Source organism: Culex quinquefasciatus, chromosome 1 (genome assembly GCF_015732765.1).
Source record: "Culex quinquefasciatus strain JHB chromosome 1, VPISU_Cqui_1.0_pri_paternal, whole genome shotgun sequence".
Taxonomy (NCBI): domain Eukaryota; kingdom Metazoa; phylum Arthropoda; class Insecta; order Diptera; family Culicidae; genus Culex; species Culex quinquefasciatus.
The window spans coordinates 118,924,148-118,932,619 of NC_051861.1; the positions used below are offsets into that span (position 1 = coordinate 118,924,148).

Here is an 8,472-nt window from a genome sequence, read left to right on the forward strand (position 1 = left end):
ATATTTTAGTCAAAAAAACTCTAAAACAGTTAATATATATGCAAAATTTCGAATCGTGTGATGCCCATATTGCAAATTATAAAAAATTTGAGTATTTCAGAAAAAATACGGTATTTTGTGAAAATTTTAATATTTCAGTCAAAAAAACTCTAAAAAGTTAAAATACATTAAAATTTTTGAATCGTTTGATACCCATATTGCGAATTATAAAAAATTGAGTATTTTCTAGAAAATACGGTAATTTGTGAAAATTTTAGTATTTCTTAAAAAAAACTCTAAAACAGTTAAAATTCATGCAACATATTGAATCGTTAGATACCCATATTGCGAATTATAAAAAATTGAGTATTTTCGAGAAAATACGGTATTTTGTGATAATTTGAACGTTTCATTCAAAAAACTCTAAAACAGTTAATATTACATGCAAAATTTCGAATCGTTTGATACCCATATTGCGAATTATAAAAATTTGAATATTTTCGAGCAAATACGGCATTTTGTGAAAATTTTAGTATTTTATTCAAAAAACATTAAAATAGTAAAAGTATATGCAAAATTTCGAATCGGTTGATACCCATATTGCAAATTATAAAAAAAAATCAGTATTTTCGAGAATATACGGTATTTTGTGAAAATTTAAGTATTTCATTCAAAAAACATTAAAACAGTAAAAGTATATGCAAAATTTCGAATCGGTTGATACCCATATTGCAAATTACAAAAAAAAAAAACAGTATTTTCGAGAAAATACGGTATTTCGTGAAAAATTTAGAATTTCATTCAAAAAATTCTTAAACTGTTAATATACATGCAAAATTTCGAATCGTTTGATACCTTTTTTGCGAATCATTAAAAAATTGAGTATTTTCGAGAAAATACGGTATTTTGTGAAAATTTTAGCATTTCATTCAAAAAACATTTAAACAGTAAAAATATATGCAAAATATCGAAACATTTGATACCCATATTGCGAATTATAAAATTTTGGGTATTTTCGGGAAAATGCGGTATTTCGTGAAAATTTGAGTATTTCATTCAAAAAAACTGTAAAACAGTTAAAATACATTTAAAATTTCGAATTGTTTGATACCCATATTGCAAATAATAAAATTTTTAGTATTTTCTAGAAAATACGGTATTTTGTGAAAAATTTAGTATTTCATTCAAAAAACTCCTAAACAGTTAATATACATGCAAATTTTAAATCGTTTGATACCCATATTGCAAATTATTGGAATTAGAATACTTTAAAAACAGAGGCGTCGCGTCCACCTGTTCAACCTGTTCATAGGACAGGTGGATCATTTTGATTTCTTTATGAAGAAAGAATCAAAATATGTTCATCAAAATAATTGAACGAACATGCCAACTCTTCTTAGAATCATGAAACAGCCAAGCGCATTCGAATCCATAGAGCTCTCAATGAAAATCTAACGCGCACTGAATATCCTCCCAAGCAGCCACCAACCTGTTCGGATTTCTCCATGCACGAGTTCCCATACAACGCATCCAAAAATACACAGAAAGTCAGAAAGCCGCCCCTATATGTACACGCTGGACGGTATGAATGTGGTAGTTCAGGGTGTGCATGAAAGCTTTTGCACAGTCGACATAAAAGCGCGCGAGCCGAGACGCGAGCAGGGAGAGAGCAAAGTTCAAAGAGAGAGAGAAAAACTCCAGATTTTGCTCTCTCCTGCTCGCGTCTCGGCTCGCGCGCTTTTATGTCGACTGTGCAAAAGCTTTCATGCACACCTGAACTACCACATTCATACCGTCCAGCGTGTACAAATAGGGGTCTTTCTGTGTATTTTGGATGCGTTGTATGGGAACTCGTGCATGGAGAAATACGAACAGGTTGGCGGCTGCTTGGGAGAATTTGCAGTGCGCGTTAGATTTTCATTGAGAGCTCTATGGACACGAATGCACTTGGCTGTTCCATGATTCCAAGACGATTTGGCGTGCTTGCTCAAATATTTTAGTAAAACTTTTTAAATTGTTATAAATAGTAGAACGGCATGTTGCTTCAAAAAAGCGTTTTTAACTGAAATAAAGTAATAAATAGCTCTGTCAAAAGTGAGCAAGCAAGTTCATATCGACAGATTTGCAAAATAATTTGTAAGAAAATAGAACGAAATCTTTAACCTACCAAGCATACAATAATTTACTTCAAAGGTTATTTGTACAAAAACAAAAATCAAAACAAAGCTTAAATGAGCTGTCGTATTAATGTCTACTTGGTTTGAATTCTTGGGTTTTGATCGTTTAATTTTTTTTCAGAAAATTTTATAAAGTGATGTTTTTTATTTTATTTTATTTTATAGATTTATATTGAGATATGAAACGCAGTAAAAAAACAAAAAATCTCAGACTTTTTACACTTAATTATGGCAATTATTTTTTATTTGTGGCTATCAATTCAAAATTTGTTATATGCTTAAAAAGCCCATTTTGAAAATCAATGCAAAAATAAAGGTTAAACGTCCAATCGATTGCACGAGTTTTTGTTAAATGAAATTTTTTATTATCATCAATATTAAGTTTTTCTCTTCTAGTTTTTTAGGGAAATTTTGAAGAGAAACGTGAAATACATTTTTTATGGCCTAATTGTTTTGGTCAGGAAACTAGAGCACGTGATTTCTGGATTAGAATGGTCAACATCCGGAAGGTTTGCTTAGTGAGATTTGAAAATAATTAATAATTTTTGCTCTAATCTAATCCAATGGAACATAAGAGAAGTCATTCTAAAGAAAACTCCAGGGAAAAACTTGTGATTGGATTACGCCTCATTTTTGAGTTTTGATTTAGTTTTTTATTCATTTACAAAACAAGCTAATTATAGAAAACTACAATGTAAAAAATATTTCAATTTTACACTTCTTAAAGGATGATCATTGCTGTAATTTGAAAAAGTTACTATTTCAATAAAAATCATGTGATCAATAATTCTCACAACAATATTACTAACATCATCTAATTTCTCTTTATCATGTATAAAAGATATTTTTTAAATATAATTGAGCTAAAAAACTTGAAAATTACTGAAAAGATTGTTTGAACAGGTAAACATTTTGGCCACGCGTCGCCTCTGTTTAAAAAGAATACGGTATTATGTGATTTTTTTGATTATTGATGCTTTGAAACTTACCATACTATCAAAAAAATATTTACTAAGAGGAAGCTGTAAAATTCAACATAATTTGGTTGGTTTTAGTCAATTTTAGAAATATGTTTATTTTAAGTTATCGTCCGTTATCGTCGATAGAATTATCGGAATAACGATAACGATAAATTATAGTTATCGTCCCGACGATAACGATAACTATTATCGTTAGACGATAATATAATCGATGATAATTCTATCGATTAACAACCTTGATAATTATAATTATGTTGTAAGCAATCGGATTTCATTAGAGTTTTTAGTGTAAAATACTGAAATTTTCGGAAAAAATGCGACTTTTTTTAACAACTATGCACTACAGTGTAAAATACTCAAATTTATATGACATAATCGTTTATTTTGATAATCCAAAGCAGTGTTGTTAATGAGTGATAGAAAAAAAAAACAATCATTTAATGATTTCTGTACCAAAATATAGCTTGTGAGTTCTCTTCTTTTATCTCGTGATCGCCAGGCAAGAACATTCTTTTGCTGTTAATCTTTCTCTTTTGCTCGTTCACTCACACTCGACGAAGATTTTTTTGTTCTCTAATCTAATCTAACCTAGCGCAGCCATCCTTTCGGAAGCATCTTGGAGGATGTCGGAGCAATTCTTCCAACATCCAGGCCAGGCCAACTGCATAAAATTAACCGCAAAGATGATTCTTTAAAATGGATTGTGGATAAGAAATTAAAAAAAAATCAAGCTCAAAATTCCAGAATTTAAAAAGTTTTGAAATAAAAAAATCTAAATTGAAAAAATACTACAATCATTTATTTTTTTGAAAACTCAGCTCAATTTTAATAATTCCACAATCCAAAAATAGTAAAATACTATTAAAAAATTTAATAGTCTTAAACCCACACACTTAGATTTTTTTAAACTGAATTCGGTAGTTGAAAAATCGGTAAAGTTTAGATCGGTCAAAATGAACAAAATTTTACCGAATTTCTATTGTACGATGAGTAAGTTTTCACCGAATTCGATAATTTTCAGTTTACCGAACTGTTCAGTAGTAAAAAATTCGGTAAAGTTTACCGAATTCGGTAAAAATCTAAGTGGGCACAAATAAAAAATATTCCGAGATTAAACAAAAATGCTTAAATCATGAAGCTCTAAAAAAAATTAAATTCTTAAATTCCGCCATCTTATATTCTTAGAGAAATAAAAAAAAGTGATTCGATTATCCGGAGTAAAGTGTGGCAATGACTTCGGATAATCGAGTACGAACTTTATTTGATTTTGTCAAATTCCAAGAATTTTTAATTCATGAACTTTGCACTGTTGAACTTTTTAATTTTGAAACCTTTTTTTTGTTTTTTTTTATGGCTTTAAATTTCCTTCTGGCTTACTTTATTCTGAGTGAAAAAACAAAACGTCTTTTAAATTTTTGACATTTTAAGAATCAACGTTTTGAAATTATCAGCATTTTTTAAGTCAATGTGAATAATTGCATTTCAACCGAGAACACCCGAAAAAGTACTATACAAATAAAAGCGGCCAGCCCTACTGCGTCGTGTTTACCGCAGAGAGGATTCTGAGAACGGATCATATTTCCCAGAATTTACAGGGGAGGGAGGATGCGTGGACATACCGTACCAAACGCTCCAGTTTAAATAAAATGATTTTAATCTTGTAAAGAATCGTTTTAGAGTCGACTAGAATATTAAGGTTTTCTAGACAAAAATAATTGAAAAATACACAGGAAATCTTTTTTGGAATATTTGTGTAATGATTCCGCAAACAGAATTCAAGAAATCTTTTTTTATTTCTATTTTTAATGCTAAATTGAATTATTCCTTTATCCTTTTCCAGGTATTTTCTGCCTTTTGCTTCCCAAAAGTCCCTAATAAACTCCAATTCCATATTCAAGCAAGTACTTCTCAGAATTCCCCACCCGTTGTAAATATCCGAACATTATTCAAAGTGTGTGCAACAAATAAAGAGCAAGAAAAAACAGTCATACTCCACACACCTCAGCTTTTCACACACATTTTTCCAACTCACCTGTAGCGCGCGCGTCAGCCAGCCGCAGTGACGGGGGTCCGGTTCCGGAGAGCTGGAGAAAGCAGCCAACCAGCAGGGAATGGATGCCACCCCTTTCCTCACTTCCCCGTTTCCGCACCCAACTGTTTTTGACCTTCTTCTCTTTTCTCTCTCTTTTTTTTTTTTTTTGTTTAAGTGTGTTTACCACACTAAATTCCTTTACTTTCTTTTTTTTTCCTTTCTTGTTTGTGTGTGCGTGTGCGCGCGGGGTCTACTGGATTATGACTTCTGCCTCTTTTCCCTCTTCTTTTGTTGACGTTTGCGCAAATTTGGTGTGTGCGGAATTGAATTGCGCGACGGCCAAATTAGATCGACACTTGCAATACTTTTCTTTTTTGTTGGATTCTTCGTGGAAGCCAAGATTCTTGCTTCTTGCTGGAAATGATTTCGCGGGAAGTGGAATGTGTGATCCTTTCCGGACGGTGGGTGGGGGAGAGTGGAACCGGGGGGAGGACGGAACGGGGTGCGGGTTCGAGGCTCTCTTTATTTGGCCTTCAACGGGGGGTCATTTGCTTGCTGCTGCTTTCACTTGCCAACGGGGGGGTGGGATGGTTAATCAAATTGGTTCAGCCAACATGGCACTTCCGCAGGAACGGCCTTCTTCATCCGAGCAGACCACCACTTCCGGAACCGGACAATTCCATTGTCGTCGCGCGCACAGAATCAACCGGTGGGCTTTTCGCACAGCACACAGATTTTCGGGGAGCGGTCCACTGTTTTTCGCCAGACGTGCTTTCTTTTTCACCTTTTTTGATCGTAAGCAGCTGGTTCCGGGATGTTCCGGAATTTGTCACACACACACTTTCAACCGGAAAACAAGGAACTCAACAGAAAATAACCACCCACCTTCTTCGCGCCGACGAAACCGAACCGAACCGAAAAATAATCCGCCGACTGGTCGCGTTCCGTCGTGGTGACCCAGAAAAAAAAACAAGTACGCAAAGAGGACCGACGACGATTCCTCGCGACCGCTTTGTCGAGCTGCTGGAAAAGATCTGTGTGCGACGAGCAGTTTGAAGTTTTTTGCTTTGCACCTTTTTTCGCTGGCTGTCAGTTTTGATTGTACGTTAATGTGGGGTTGGGGAAATTTTCGGAAGAGTTTCTCAAATTTGTGAACTGTGGTAGCAAAGTTGAGTCGCCTGTTTTTTATTGCAGATTTTGACGATTTGCAACAAACGTGTAAGTTGTTGAAAAATTGAAACTAGGGGTGCTCAATGTTTTTTTTTTTTTTAATTTGTAATTTGTTGGTTTATTGGGTACGACAACTTGTTAGTTTACACTGTTAATCAGGTCAAGGAAGACACTTTAGGAAATTTAGAAAAGTTACAAAGGATCCAAATAAAGGGTAACAGGTACAAGTAAGCTAAAAACTAATCGTCAAACGATCTCTTAAAAGCACTTTTAAATGCCGACAGCGTCGGCTGGGTTTTCAGCTCCAGGGGTAGGTTGTTCCAGCACGTGGTTCCAGCGACAAGAACACTTCTTCCACTCGTCGTTGTGTGCCGCGGGATGATGAATGATCGGGTCCGCTCAAGCTGTCCTGTTTTTGACTGGACTGACTGTTATTTAACCCTTTCAGGCCTGAATTAAAAAAAATAGGTTAATGATGGAAAAAGATTCTGAGGACCATAGCCTTAGCCCTTTCTAGTCAAAAATTTACCAACACATTCAAAATGTGTTTACATAGCAGCTGGGGATTTGTTTGCATCAGATTTGCTATCTGTTTCTAGCAAAAGTGTTTTGTCATGCGACTTCTAGCTGGTATTTTTTGACTGACCGCCCGATGTAACAGCCAACATATTTCGTGGGGCTGTGACAACTTGAGCCCAGTCACGAGATATTCTAGCAGAGCTGGAATCCTGCTGGAATGGAGTAAGAATATTCAGCTTTGTTAGAACTCCGCTAGAATTCTGCTAGAAATTCGTGACTGGTAGCTCGATCATTGTTCGCATCAGGACACTGTGACGAGGGATTCGTAATTGTTGGGTGAAATTATATTTTTTTATAGGGCCTAGACAGCTACTTTTGAAAATATGGATTTTTTGAAACTTTGACATCAGGCCTGAAAGTTAAGTATCAATTTTTATTTTTAAGAATGGAAAAGTTTGTTTCCTTTAAGATATAAGACATATGAAAAATAGGTGGTAATAGGGTTCAAAAGTCCTATAAGAATTTTAACTTACAACGATACAAGGCATGCCTAAAAACCGTGCTGAAAACCCTTACTGTTCACATTTTGTGAGTTTTCGAGATATCGTCAGTTGATAATTGGATCCTAAAATGAGGCTTAAATTGCTGATATTATTGTTTACAGCGATAAAGCTTATTTTCCTGAGTACAATGACCCTTTGTACGACCACAAAGAGTTAAAAATGGATATTCAAATCAATTTTGAAAAATTGAACTCGCGGTTCTTCTTGACAGAAAAGCTCCTACTAGACAGCTCGTTCCAAGGGGACCATAGTTGATCCATTGAAAAAATGTTGCATTAAAATAAAAAAAAATGATCAGGAAATGGTTTATAATCGTGTTTTTTACCGTTGTACATAAAAATTGACATAGGGCTTTAGTACCCAAATACAGACTAGTTAAGTGTCACAAATAGAAATTCATTTTTCATTGATTCGAATTATTTGTGAGGCTCAGAAATTAATTGTCCAATTTTCAAAGTTTCAGAGAGGAAATTATAGGAAATTTTCACAACTTTCAAAAATATTATATCCGCTTTTCTGTCATAAAATATTTTTCAAGCATAAAAAATCTTTAAAAAACTAAATTGTTTCCTAAAAGCAGCTATAACTTGAAAACGGTACATTTTAATAAAAAATATGTACTTTTCGGTTGCAAATTCAATTTTTCTAAAAAAATACTTGCAATTTTTTTATCCTTATTATCTACATTTTCCCACAACAATTTTTTTTCAGAAATTCATATCTGCTAAACGAGATTTTGCACCATAAGACTTTAAAAGGCATCTTTTGTTAGTCCCGTGAAATGTATTTAAAAAATTCCCAAAAATAAAAATTCCGGAGTTGAGGGGCCTGGACTACTCAACATTTTTTCATTAAAAAAATCCTCTCCCAAGATACAGAATTTCATTCATTTACACATAGAATAACTAATAAACTAAGCTAAACAATGCATTTACTTACCCATTCCGTACGACCCGAGGTACGACCAGCCCCCGAAAATTGAAACGAGACTTGTTTGGCAAAACTTTGCATCATTACCGTCATCTGGGGTGAATCGGGACTACAGTCTGAAT

General features: G+C 34.0%; 1 protein-coding gene across 1 annotated transcript in view; it reads right to left on the reverse strand.

Moving 5' to 3' along the window:
- Positions 1 to 6,235, reverse strand: part of LOC6038465 (serine/threonine-protein kinase D1) — a 44,665-nt gene extending 38,430 nt beyond the window's left edge. The window contains exon 1 of the mRNA XM_038256743.1: positions 5,169 to 6,235. The gene's annotated coding sequence lies outside the window, so the exon portion shown is untranslated. The remainder of the gene's footprint in view (positions 1 to 5,168) is intronic.
- Between the last annotated feature and the right edge of the window lie 2,237 nt (positions 6,236 to 8,472).